Genomic DNA, 12,712 nt, shown 5'->3' with positions numbered 1-12,712 from the left:
CCTCAAACCTAGTAGACCAATCCAGTGAGGTATTTGTTTGGTTGTGTCTAGGAAGTATCCATAACTGTGCCCCTTATGTGCTTTATTTTATGTTTGAAAATATATGTAGCACATAGAACCATGTGTATGTCTACAGTTACATGTATATATGCACATCCATATATTCATATATGCCTTCTTGTACGTATTTATGCATACATATACATCTATGTAACTAAATGCATTTTTAAAATTATTACTTTTGTTGTAAAATTGTATATCCCCAATGAATATATATATATTTACAAATTTCCATGTAATTCATTCATTGACATTGTCAAACTCTATTCTTCTGACTCAGAAGAATTAAAAAAAAAAATTTTTTTTTTTTTATTCTTCTGACTCTAAGCTAAGTCTCTCCCATGATGCTGGCCTGCAGAGGCTTAGCCTGAGCACACAGGTGCAGGAAAGGGCACAGGCCAGAGGGATACTTGGAGGTGGCAGATAGGTGGGGGATTTGGGATCAGAGGACCTGCTTTAGGATCCTCACCTTACCACTTTCTTGTAAGTAACTTAACACCTCAGAGCCTCAGTTGCTCCCAGTAAAATGGGGATAATAACTAACCCCTTCCCCCCTCACCCAACAAGGTTACTGTGAGGATCAAAATGAGATAACGTGATTGAAAAATAGCTGCAAACTGCAAAATGCTTCCCACATGTGATATTCCAGGAAGTAAGGGCTGGACTCTGCACACTGTTCACACCCTTCCTTTAGGGGAGCAGCAAGCTCAGAAATAGCCTGCAGTTCTGTCCTCCCTGTTTCCCCCAGGATTAGTGCTGAGTGTTCTCTTCTTGAAAAACAAAAAATCAAAGCAGTTGCAGAAAAACCAAGAGCTTATTTCTGCTTCCCCTAGGCTGCCCTCTTATTCTCTGAGGCCAAGAGGAGAGGATTCATCAGAGGCTTGGATTTGGCTGGGGCCTTCCAGAGCCCACGCCGTTCTGCATGGGCCCCAGGAGAGGCCTGGGAGGTGTTTGTTATCTGTCCAGCTGACCACAAAGGGCAGAGGGCATCATTAATGCCTCTCTGAGGCACAGGACTCTGATGAGAGCACCAAGGAACTGCCCTGGACGTGTCCAGAGAAATGGACGCTATCTTCTTAGCCAGAAATAATTATTCATTTCCATTTACACCTTGCTGGTCACATTCGTATGATGGAGCTTAGAATCTTGTGAGTCTCTTTTTTCCCTCTAATGATCAGCAGATGAGTTTTCAGGGCATGTCTATCTTTGTCTAGAAACAGGGAAAGACCACTTTCAGAGGAGAAACTAAGCCTAGAGTGTGCATGTTGTGTGGCTCACCCAGATGATCCCACTTCTAGACCATATGCTGGTGGGATGGAGGCTGCCAATTCACCTCCCCGCTCTGAGAACAGGTCTTTGCCTGAGAGCGTTAGGTGGACCTACCAGTTCAGTTGTGTTTTCTCAATCTTGTCTGATGGGACTCAAGGATTTGTTGAGAAGAACCTCACAGAATGAACTATAAATAGTATTGTAAATGGGGGCAGTGGTGGTTCAGTGGTAGGGTGCTTGCATTTCATGCAGGAGACCTGGGTTCAATTCCCAGTCAATGCACCTCATGTGTGGCTACCACCCAGCTGGCCATGGAGGCTTGTGTGTGTCTGTGATGCTGAACAGGTTTCAGCAGAGCTTCCAGACAGACTAGGAAGAAAGGCTTGGTGATCTGCTTCTGAAAATCAGCCCATGAAAATCCTACGACATAGTAGTCTGCTCTGTAACCAACCATGGAGATGGTACTGGGCCAGGCAGTGTTTTTTTTTCCATTTTGCATGGGGCCACCATGAGTTAGCTAACAACAACAACCACCACATAGTGTTGTAAACAGGTACAAATATCCACAGCAATCTCAGCCCATATAAGGCATGTGTCTGGTGTTAATTACCAATCCTTCCTCAATGAGAATGGCTAAAAGGAATGTGCCAGTCCATATTCTAACCCGGGTTTCATTTTCTGCCAATACCCAGGTTCTGCCCTTTCTCCTGCCCCTCCTCTTGTCCCAAACCACTTTGTGTCCCATGTGGTTCCATGCCAACTCCTCCCTTTCTTTTAAGAGGAATCAGCCTGGGAACTCTCAGTTTCTCTGTCGGCAATTTCCAAGCTTAACCTTTAGAATGCAAAGTTCAGCAGGCGTGTTTTCATAGCTTTATTTCTTTGCTATTTGCTACATCACAGGCTTGTCTGGAGACTGGAAACACAGTGGGTGGGGCTCTCAGCCAGTGTACATTATGTTAAATAAGTCTGCTGTGCCAAGAGCTTTTTTCTGCCACCACTGTGGTAGGTGTGGTTCTACCTTGGGTTTTGATAAGAAAGACACAACTTCTGAGGCGATCACTATATCGAAGTTTCCCTCTGTTTTACAATAAAAACATTCCAAAATGAATTACTCTACGGCCATTCACTACCAGGTATCTGCACACACAATATCTAGACAAACCCACAATATCCAGACACATAAAGGCCAGGTATGAGGAGAAATGAGAAGCAACGGATTTCTCTCTTAGCATGTGTTACAAGGGCTGGCTAGAGGGACGTCAGGGAGACTCCATGAGGGTGGAGCATGTAGTTAGAAGATTTTTTGAAGTCTTGGTAATTTACTAGGGGATGGAGACCAGCAGCTGGCAAACATACCACCTGCCCAGTGGGGCAGGGAGAGGAATCCACTTGGGCAGAACCCAGGATTCATTCTATTCAATTCATTTGGCAAATATTTATTGATTACTTTCTGCATACCAGACACTCTTCTCAGTACTGGGGATAGAGCAATAAACAACACAGACAAAAATCACTGCTCTCATGGGGCTTAATTTCTAGAGCTGAGTTGTGGTTCCATTCTTTAGCCATGGAGTTTAGGTTTCAAGATCCTAGCTTCATCATTGTGGTTGGTTATAAGTGGCTCAGGTGGGATCTTCCCTTCCCTCCCTCATTCTTTCCATCCTCCTCTACACAACCTTGGAGTTATTATCCCGCTCCTCACTGGCCAGATTCAATACCCTCCTTGGGCAAGACCCCAAGCTCTGATGGCCACTACACTAGGGCCCCCAAGTATATGGTGACCATTTCTTAGGAGCTCCCTGGGACCTTATGAAGAAGAGATCTCTGAATCTGCAGGGAGACTGACTACATGCTGAAGAGCAAATTCAAAGATAGAATCTTAAAAGCAGACAGAGAAAAAAGACACAAAAGACTGCCTGACAACTGACTTCTCAAACAAAACAATGGAATCCAGAAGACAATAAAATGACATCTTCAAAGCTCTGAAAGAAACTATCAAGTATAATTCTATAGCAGTAAAAATATTCTTCATAAATAAAGTAGAAATAAAGATATTTTTAGAAACTCAGAATCAGAAAGTTCATCACCAGCTGACCTGCATCAAAATAAGTACTTAAGGGTGTTCTTCAGGCAGAAGACAAATGATCTCAAATGTAATCTGGGTGGTGCAGGAAGGAATGAAGAGCAATTGAAAGGGTAAACACATGGATAAATCTAAATTAATATTGACTACATATACAACAACAATGATATCTTGTGGGGTTTAAAATGTATTGTCATTGTTGTTGTGTCACCGAGTTGATTGCAACTCATGGTGACCCATGTGTTATAGAGTAGAACTGCTCCATAGGGTTTTCTTGGCTGAGATCTTTACGGATGCAGATTGCCAGGTCTTTTCTTCTGCAGTGCCACTGGGTAGGTTTAAACCAGCAGAGTGCAAACCATTTGCATCACCCAGGGAGAGTCAAAATATTTGACAATAATAGCATATGTTGGAGGATGGTGGTAAATACAGTTAAAACAATCTAAGGTCCTTGCATTACTAGGAAGTGGTAAAAGTATTTACTTGTATCAGACTACGATAAGTCGAAATGTACGTTGTAATCTCTGGAGTAATCACTAAAATAATAGCGAAAACACTGAAGTGTATTGCTTTCAAAAGAGTGGGTCAAAACGGCATTTTAAAATGATTGAATCAATCTAAAAGAAGGCAAGCAAGGACAGAAAAAAGATGGTATATTTAAACCCAATGTAACAGTAATTACAATAAATATAAAAGGATTAAATACTCCACTTAAGATACATAATTGTCAGAGAAAATAACAAAACAGAACCTAACAGAGACATGCCTTAAATATAAGTATGCAGAAGGATTAGCTGGCGGGGGGGGTAGGAATGATGAATATAATGTACAAAAGAAATCTGGGGTAGCTATATTTATATTAAATAAAATAGAGCAATAGGCAAAGAACCATTACTAGAATTAGTTATGGTTCATAAGAATTAAAGTTTCAGTTAACCAGGAATGTAAAACCATTTTAAAGTTTAGGAATCTAATAATATTGCCTCAAAATAAATACAGCAAAAATGACAGAAGTAAAAGGAGAAATAGACAAATCCACAATTTATTTATGTGGCATATTTTTACACACTTTTCTCAGTAACTACTAGATCAAGCAGAAAAACAAACAAACAAAAAAAACCCAGGAAGTATACTGAAGACTTGAACAACATAATTAACAAACTTGAACTCACTGTTGTATATAGAACGTAGCTTCCAACAACTAACTGCAGAATACAATTTTTTTGCAAATACAGATGGAAAATTTGCAAACGTTGACCACATGTAAGGCCATAAAGCAAGTCTCAACAAATTTCAAAGAATTTAAGTCAAACAATAAAGGATTGAAATGTGTTCTCTGACCACATTGTGAATAAGCTAAAAATCAGCAAGAAAAACACAGAAAATCCCCAGGTTTTTGGAAATTAAGAAATATTTTTCCAAAATAAATGATGGTCAAAGAAGAAATTGCAACAAAAATTAGAAAATATTTTGAACTGAATGATGATGAAAATACTACACGGCAAAACATGTAGAATGTGGTTAAAACCAGACTTAGAAGGAAATTTGTAGCCTTAAATGTTTATATTAGAAAAGAAGAAAGACTGAAATACCAGTGAGTTTAATATTCCACTCAAGAAGTTAGCAAAATAAAAGCAAACTAAACCTAAAGAAAGTAGAGTGGTAGAAATAATAAAGACAAGAGCAGAAATTAATGAAATAGAAAACAAACAAACAATGGAGAAGAAACACAAAGCAAATAGTTGGGTCTTTGAAAAGACCATAAAATCAATCGACAAGCTTCTGAAATGAATCAAGAGAAAGAGAGAGAGAGAGGAGAGGCATAAATAGCTGATATCAGCAATGAAAAAGAGGACATTAACACACATCCTATAGTCATCAAAAAGATAATGAAAGGATATTATGAATAACTTTATGTCAGTGCATTTGGAAATTCAGTTGAATGGATAAATTGTTGAAAAACACAACTTACCAAATCTGACACAGGTAGAAAATCGGAACTTACAACTTCTAGAGAGATTGAATCCTTATTTAATGTCCTTCCCAGATGGTTTCACCAGTGAAGTCTACCAAACATTAAAGGAAGAAATAACAGCAATATTACACAATATTTTCCAGAGAATAGAAAAAGAGGAAATGCTTCTCAATATGTTTTATCAGACCAGCAAGATCTTGATACCTGGCAATTTTACATCTCTATATGTGAGAGAAAGTGTCCTGTACTTTTTACAAGAAAGAAAAATTACAGGACAGTTTCTGTCACATATAGAGATGTAAAATTCCCTAATATAATATAAGCAAACCAAATCCAGTGATATACAAAAAAGGTATTAAATCATGACCAATTTGGGTTTATTATAGAAATACACGTTTGGTTTAATATTTGAAAATCAATTTAATTCATCACATTAACAGAATGAAGGAGAAAAAGCATAAAATCATCCCAATTGGTGTAGGGTCATTATTTGATAAAGTTTCAAATGCGTTAATGATAAACACTTTTAGCAAACTAAGATCAGAAAAGAACTTTCTTAATCTGATACACGGAATCTTAAGAAAGGGGAAAAAAAATAGCAAAAGTCATACTTTCCCTCTGGAATCCAGGAGACAATGACACCTTCCATCCCCACTTCTATTAAATATTCTTCTGGAGAGCTAGTCAATGCAGCAAGACAAGCTAAATAAATAAATAGGTACCAGCATGCAAAGGAAGAAATAAAAGTTCTATTTTGCGTATAAATGATCCCAAAGTGAATCTACAGATAAATTTTTACAATTAGTATTAAGTGAATTTAGTGAAATTGCTGGATACAAGATCAATATACAAAAATCAAATGTGTTTCTATATTCCAGAATAAAAAGAAAATGAAATTAAGAAGACCATACCATGCACAATAACATACAAAACATGGAACGTTGTTGATAGTTGCCGTTGAGTCAACTCTGTTTCATGGTGACCTTATGTAGAACAGAATGAAACATTCCCCAGTCCTGAGCCATCTCCACGATCATTGGTATGTTTGCATCTTCCAGCACTATAGTGCACAGTGTTCTGTGGTCCATAAAGTATTCACTGGCTGATTTTCCTAAGCAGATCACCAGGCCTTTCTTCTTTGTCTTAGCCTGGAAGCTCTACTGAAATCTGTCCACCATGGTGACCCTGCTGGTATTTGAAATATCTGTAGCATAGCTTCCAGCATCATAGCAACACGCAAGTCACCACAGTACAACAAATTGACAGATGGGTGGTGAAAACTGAAATACCTAGGAATAAATCCAATGAAGGATGTACAAGTCTTCTATATAAAAAAGCTATAAAGCATTATTAAGAGAGAATAAAGAAGACCCACATAAATGAAAAGAAATGCCATGCTCATGGGTTGAAAGATTCCATATTTAAAATATGTCATTTTCCCCCAAATTGTTCTACAAATTCAATACACTTCTAATAAAAAATTCCAGTGTGTGTATATGTATGTGGAAATTGACAAGACAGTTCTAAAATGTATATGGAAAAGCAAAGGGCCAAGTAGACTCAAGAAAACCTTAGAAGAAGAACGAAGAGGACGTACTCTACTAGATATCAAGGCATATTATAAAGTTACAGTCTACAATAATTAAGATGGGTGGTATTGGTTCAAGGACAAAAAATAGGTGAGTGGAACGGAACAGAAGGTCCAGACAGATTTTTGCATATACAGACAATTTAGGAAGAGGGGGACACTGTGGGAAAAGGAGGGTCTTTTTTTTTATTATTATTGTGCTTTAAGTGAAAGTTTACAAATCAAATCAGTTTCTCATACAAAAATTTATATACACCTTGCTATATACCCCTAGTTACTCTCCCTCTAATGAGACAGCACACTCCTTCTCTCCACTCTCTTTTTATGTCCATTTGGCCAAGTTCTGATCCCCTGTGCCCTCGGAGCTGCCCACATAGTCTCATGTGTCTACTTGAGCCGAGAAGCTCGCTCCTCACCAGTATCATTTTCTATCCCGTAAGTCCAGTGCAATCCCTGTCTGAAGAGTTGGCTTTGCGAATGGTTCCTGTCTTGGGCTAACAGAAGGTCTGGGGACCATGACCTCCAGGGTCCTTCTAGTCTCAGTCAGACCATTAAGTCTGATCTTTTTATGAGAATTTGAGGTCTGCATCCCACTGCTCTCCTGCTCCCTCAGGGGTTCTCTGTTGTATTCACGGAGGGTCTTTTTAATAGACAATGCTGTATCCATATAAAATCCAATGGGGGGGGGAGAATCTTGACCTCTATCTCTTATCATACTTAAAAATTAGTTCCAGATAGATTATAAATTTAAGTGTGAAAGGTAAAACAATGAAGTTTCTGGAAAGTAATACATAAGAATATTTTCATGGCTTTGAGGTAGGGATAGATTTCTTAAACAAGAAATAAAAAGCACCAACCATAAAGAAACAGATCAGTGAACTGGACCAATTAAAAACAAACAAAAACAACTTCTGTTTGTTTTTTTTTTGTTGTTGTTGTTGAAAGATACAATTAGAATAAAAAGGCAGACTAGGAATGGGAGAAGATATTTATAATACAAATAACTAATAAAGGGTTTGTTGTGTCCAGAATATTATAAGGAACTTGCCAAATAAATAAGGAAGAAACAGACACCTGAATGGAAAAAGGGCAAGAGATTTGAACAAGCACTTTACAAAAAAGGTTATCTAAATGGCCATTAAATATATGAAAAGATATTCAACTACCTTAGTGGTCAGGAAACATAAATTAAAACTACAGTGAACTACTCTATATAACCACCAGAATGGCTACGGTTAAAAATTTGTGACTGGTGATGCCAAGTGTTGGCCAGGATGTGACGCAGCTAGAACTCTTAAACATTGCTAGTGGGAGTGTGAATTGGTGCAATCACTTTTTAAAATGATTTGAATATATGCATATCCTATGACCCAGCAGTTCCACTCCTAGGTATAAACCCCACAGAAATGCATTCATATGACACTGAAAGTATGATGTCCTTGAGAGGGCCTCTGATGTACTGGTCCTGTTTGATTTCTTCACTTGACTGTTGGTCATTATGGTGTGTCTGTCCACGTTGTGAAAAATTCATTAAGCTTACATTAAAAAAAAAATTAAAGTATGAAAATGTGCTTAGGAACATTACATAGTAGCCCCAAAGTCACCCAAATGTCCATCATCATTAGAAGGGACAAGTTGTGGTATACTCATACAATGGTGTAAAAATGGCCTGGAGGCAGTGTCTGACCTCCTCTAACTTCACAAAGGGGAAGGAGATTCAAGATCAACAGCTCAAGGCTGACTCCTATGAGGTGGAAGTCAACCATGCCTCCTCCTTCCGCCATCTTTACTAATTCTGATACCAACCTGCCCCCCAGGACACTCTCTACCTCTCTGCTGGGTTCGATAATTCATTGCAATGGCCACACAGAACTCACAGACAATACTCACGATTATAGGGTTTATTAGGGAAGTAACAGGTTATAATTCAGGCTCAGGGACACTCAAGGATACAATTCTTTCATCAGGACAGCCTCTTCCTAGCCGTGCTTGCAAGCACGTGCCGTGTCTCCCTGGCCCTCAATCATAGCTTTCTCACTCTGTCTCCTGTGGTTCTCTCCTTCCTTGGTGGTTGTGGGTTCTTCTCTTTCCTGCCTCTGGAGTGGCTCATTTCAAGCCCAGCGGGATGGCAAAACTGACTAATCCCCTTGGTGGGTCACGATTAACCTATCACAGTCCTGCCCAATCACCTGGGTGGGAGTTACAAGACCATGGCTAGAAAGGCCACACACTAAAGTAATCTATCACATGGAAAATGAAATACTATTGAGCAATGACAATTCACAAATATAGCAACGCCTGACAAAATGGATGAAACCCACAAACATAATATCGAGCAAAGAAGCAAGACACAAAAGAGTACATTCTGTATGATTCCATTTATATAATGTTCACAACCAGGTGTTAGAAGTCAGGATGGTGGTTCCCTCTGGGAAGCATGAAGGGAGTGGTGACTGGGAAGGGCCTTGAGGGAACTTCCGAGGTACTGGTCTTTTTGACTTCTTTATCTAGTGTTGGTCAAATGTATGTCTACTTCGTGGAAATTCATTAAGCTTACTTAAAAAATAAATAAATAAAAACAAAGGACAGGGGGACGCGAACTAGAGATTGCAAGTACAGACAACTCTTTCCAGAAAGTTTGCCATAAAGGAGATTATGAGGGGGCGTGGTCAAGAACATCTTTTTTTTTTTAATAAGCTGGGAGGAATGTGGACATGTTTGTACACTGATGAGAGCAGTCTGGTAGAGAGCGGAGAACTGGCGATGCTGGAAGGAGAGAGGAACTGCTGGCATGGTATCTATGAGTGGGGCAAGGGAGCGGGATCTGGTCAGGAGCGGAGGGTGGCCCTAGATAGGAGCTGGAGGTCCACTCAGAGTCCAGGCAGCCTGGTGCCGGTGGCGGAGGTGAGAAGAGGGGTCGCATGGGATCCCTCCGGCCCTGTGGCTTCTCTTTTCTTGTTGCTCAGGCATATACAGTCTCTCATCCCCTGTCCAGGTCATGGATTAAATGGATTCTCTGCTTCCTGAAAGGTTGACAGGGATGGGAATGTGGGCCCTTGTGGCCGGGCCTGTGCCCTCTGGCAGAGGCGCTGGAAGCACGTATGGCCGGGCAGGAGGTGGAGCCCCTGCCTGACATGGGCTTGGGGGGTTTTCTGTGGATGTCTGCCACCAGGAACTCTGTCCTGATCGGCTGGTCCTGGGTAAGCCAGCGGGTGGCCATCAGCTCCTGGGCCCCTGCCCCCTGCCCTCTGCCCTTTCCCTCACGTGCTTTGGGGGCACTGACCACTCGGCCACTCACCGCTCTCCTAGACCCGGGCTCTCCCTGTAGCAGGGGGAGGGGACCCCAGCTTCAGTAAGGGCAGGAAGCCAGCTTAAAAAAGCACATTCCTTGGCAGGTTAAAAATAATTTTTTTTTTAAAGTGTAAAGACTTAACCTTTGCTAGGAAATGGTTGTGGTTTTTTCTTTAAATGAAAAGAGACCATTGTGATTCAAACTGTGGAAAATACTCAACATCCTGGTGCTGTTCTCCAGGGCCCTTCTCATACTGCATCCCAGACTTTCCTCCCTCATGGCCGTGTTTAAGTGAGCAGAGGGTGCACTGGTCCCTGGGAAGGCAACCTCAGACTGCTCAGCCCTTCCCTGGCAGGGAGCCTTTCTTAGTTATCTAGAGCCACAAGGGGATGGCTTTAACAAACAGAAATTTATTTTCTTGCAGTTTAGGAGGGTAGAAGTCCAAATCCAGAGCTCTGGCTCTAGGGGAAGACTTTCTCCCTCTGTCGGCTCTGGAGGAAGGTCCTTGTGTCTTCCGGCTTCTACTTCCTGGTTCCTTGGAGATCTCCATGTGTCTTGGCATCTGTTTTACCCCACTTCTCTCTATGTTTTCTTGTTTAATCTCTTTTTACATCTCAAAAGAGATTGACTCAAGATAACCCCACATTAATCCTGTCTTATTAACATAACAAAGACAACCTATTCCCAAATGGGATCGTTAACCACAGGCATAGGGGTTAGGATTTACCACACATGTTTTGGGGGGACATAATTCAATCCATAACAGGGCCCCTGGTTCAACTCAGGACCGACTCCAGAATTTGACAAGTCTGTGCAAAGTAAAAATGCAGGGCCCCCTGGTTCAAAGATGATTAAGCATTGTAAGATGGCGACCAGTATCATTTGCCAATGAGTTGACTATGACTTGTGGTGACCCCATGTGTATTAGAGTAGAACTGTGCCCCACTGGGTTTTCAGTGGCTGATTTTTCAGAAGTAGATAGCCAGGCTTTTCTTCCTAGGCACCTCTGGGTGGACTTGGACTTCCAACCTTTTGGTTAGTAGCTGAGAACATTAACTGTTTGTACCACCCAGGGACTCCAAGATGTTGAAAGCAGAGTATTAAGTCAAGTGTGGGCGCTTCTCAGTGACCTGTGTGGCCGCATAGATCACATGTCCATGAGATCGGCCTTGCCTGCACTTGATCCTGGTAGATAACATCACTCTCATTCTGTAGAGCGAGACTGAGTTTTTGAAGCATCTCTCTTACATGATAACTCCTGGGCTAGACACAGACTCCAAATGATACCGGGCAGGGCTCTGGGCTTCCTCCTGGGGTCCCACCCCCATCTTCACTCCCACATACCACAGCTGGCAACAATTTCCCAACCTGGCCCCTTCACTCAGATTTGTTTCCCGTCACATTTCATAGACAGTGATCCTTGGTCGTGAAAACATTCTGTGTTTAATCTGCGCTGACTGTAACCCGGCGGTTTGGGATAATCAGGGAACACAGAACAGCTGCGTTGAGTGCTGGGTTACTTGATGGTCCGTGAGCTGTTTACAAGCCTTCTCATAGGGCCTACCGTAAATAGGAAAGCACAAACCTATGCTGATTTCGCAGCAAATTAAAACCATCCGTAGCTTTCTCTGAATCTTAACACATAGCAGTTTATGTTTATGCAGCATTTAGGACCATCATGTGTGTAGTGCTCTGCTAAAACAGGCCCAACCAAGCATTTGGGCCCTCCACCCCATAGAGTCAGGGTCAGGGTCAGCCTGACCTTAGAAGCCCAAGCCCAGTGCAGAAGCCACAAGCCACTCATGGTTCTTGAGCACGTGAAATGTGGCTAGTCTGAAGCGAGGTGTGTTGTATGTGTGAAATACACACCAGATTTTGGGGACTTAGTATGGAAAAAGAATGTAAGATATCACCCTGATAATTTTTTTTTACATTGATTACATGTTGAAACGATACATAAAATCCATTAATTCTCCGTTTCTTTTCACTTTTTAAACGTAGCTACCAGAAAATGTAAAATCATATATGTGGCTTGCTTTTGTGGTTTACATCGCATTTCTATTGGACAGAACTGTTGTAAAGCCTCTCCTTGTTTTATTTCCATGTCAGGCCTATGTGGATTTTACACACACACACACACACACACACACACACAATCCTGAGAGACTGAGGGAACCTTGGGAGGAAAGCCAGGCCTAGTGAGATCATGTGACTCAACCTCAAATGCCTCCACCTCCAGGAAGACTCCTTGGAATATCCCAGGGCCACCTAATACTATCAACCTAACAACTGTCAGGCTATTGGTGATCTCCCTGCCTTGTTTTCTCCTCCAACATGTTATTTATTAAACACCTACAGCTGCAAGGCAATACAGGTTTCCCCTGCTACCCGAAAGGAGAGCACTCCTATGAAAACCTTTCCTAAGCCAAAATGGCGTAAAGCGAA

The sequence above is a fragment of the Elephas maximus genome, chromosome 26 (genome assembly GCF_024166365.1).
Source record: "Elephas maximus indicus isolate mEleMax1 chromosome 26, mEleMax1 primary haplotype, whole genome shotgun sequence".
Lineage (NCBI taxonomy): Eukaryota > Metazoa > Chordata > Mammalia > Proboscidea > Elephantidae > Elephas > Elephas maximus.
The sequence above is the reverse complement of the archived record's forward strand: the minus strand, read 5'-3'. Positions refer to the sequence as shown.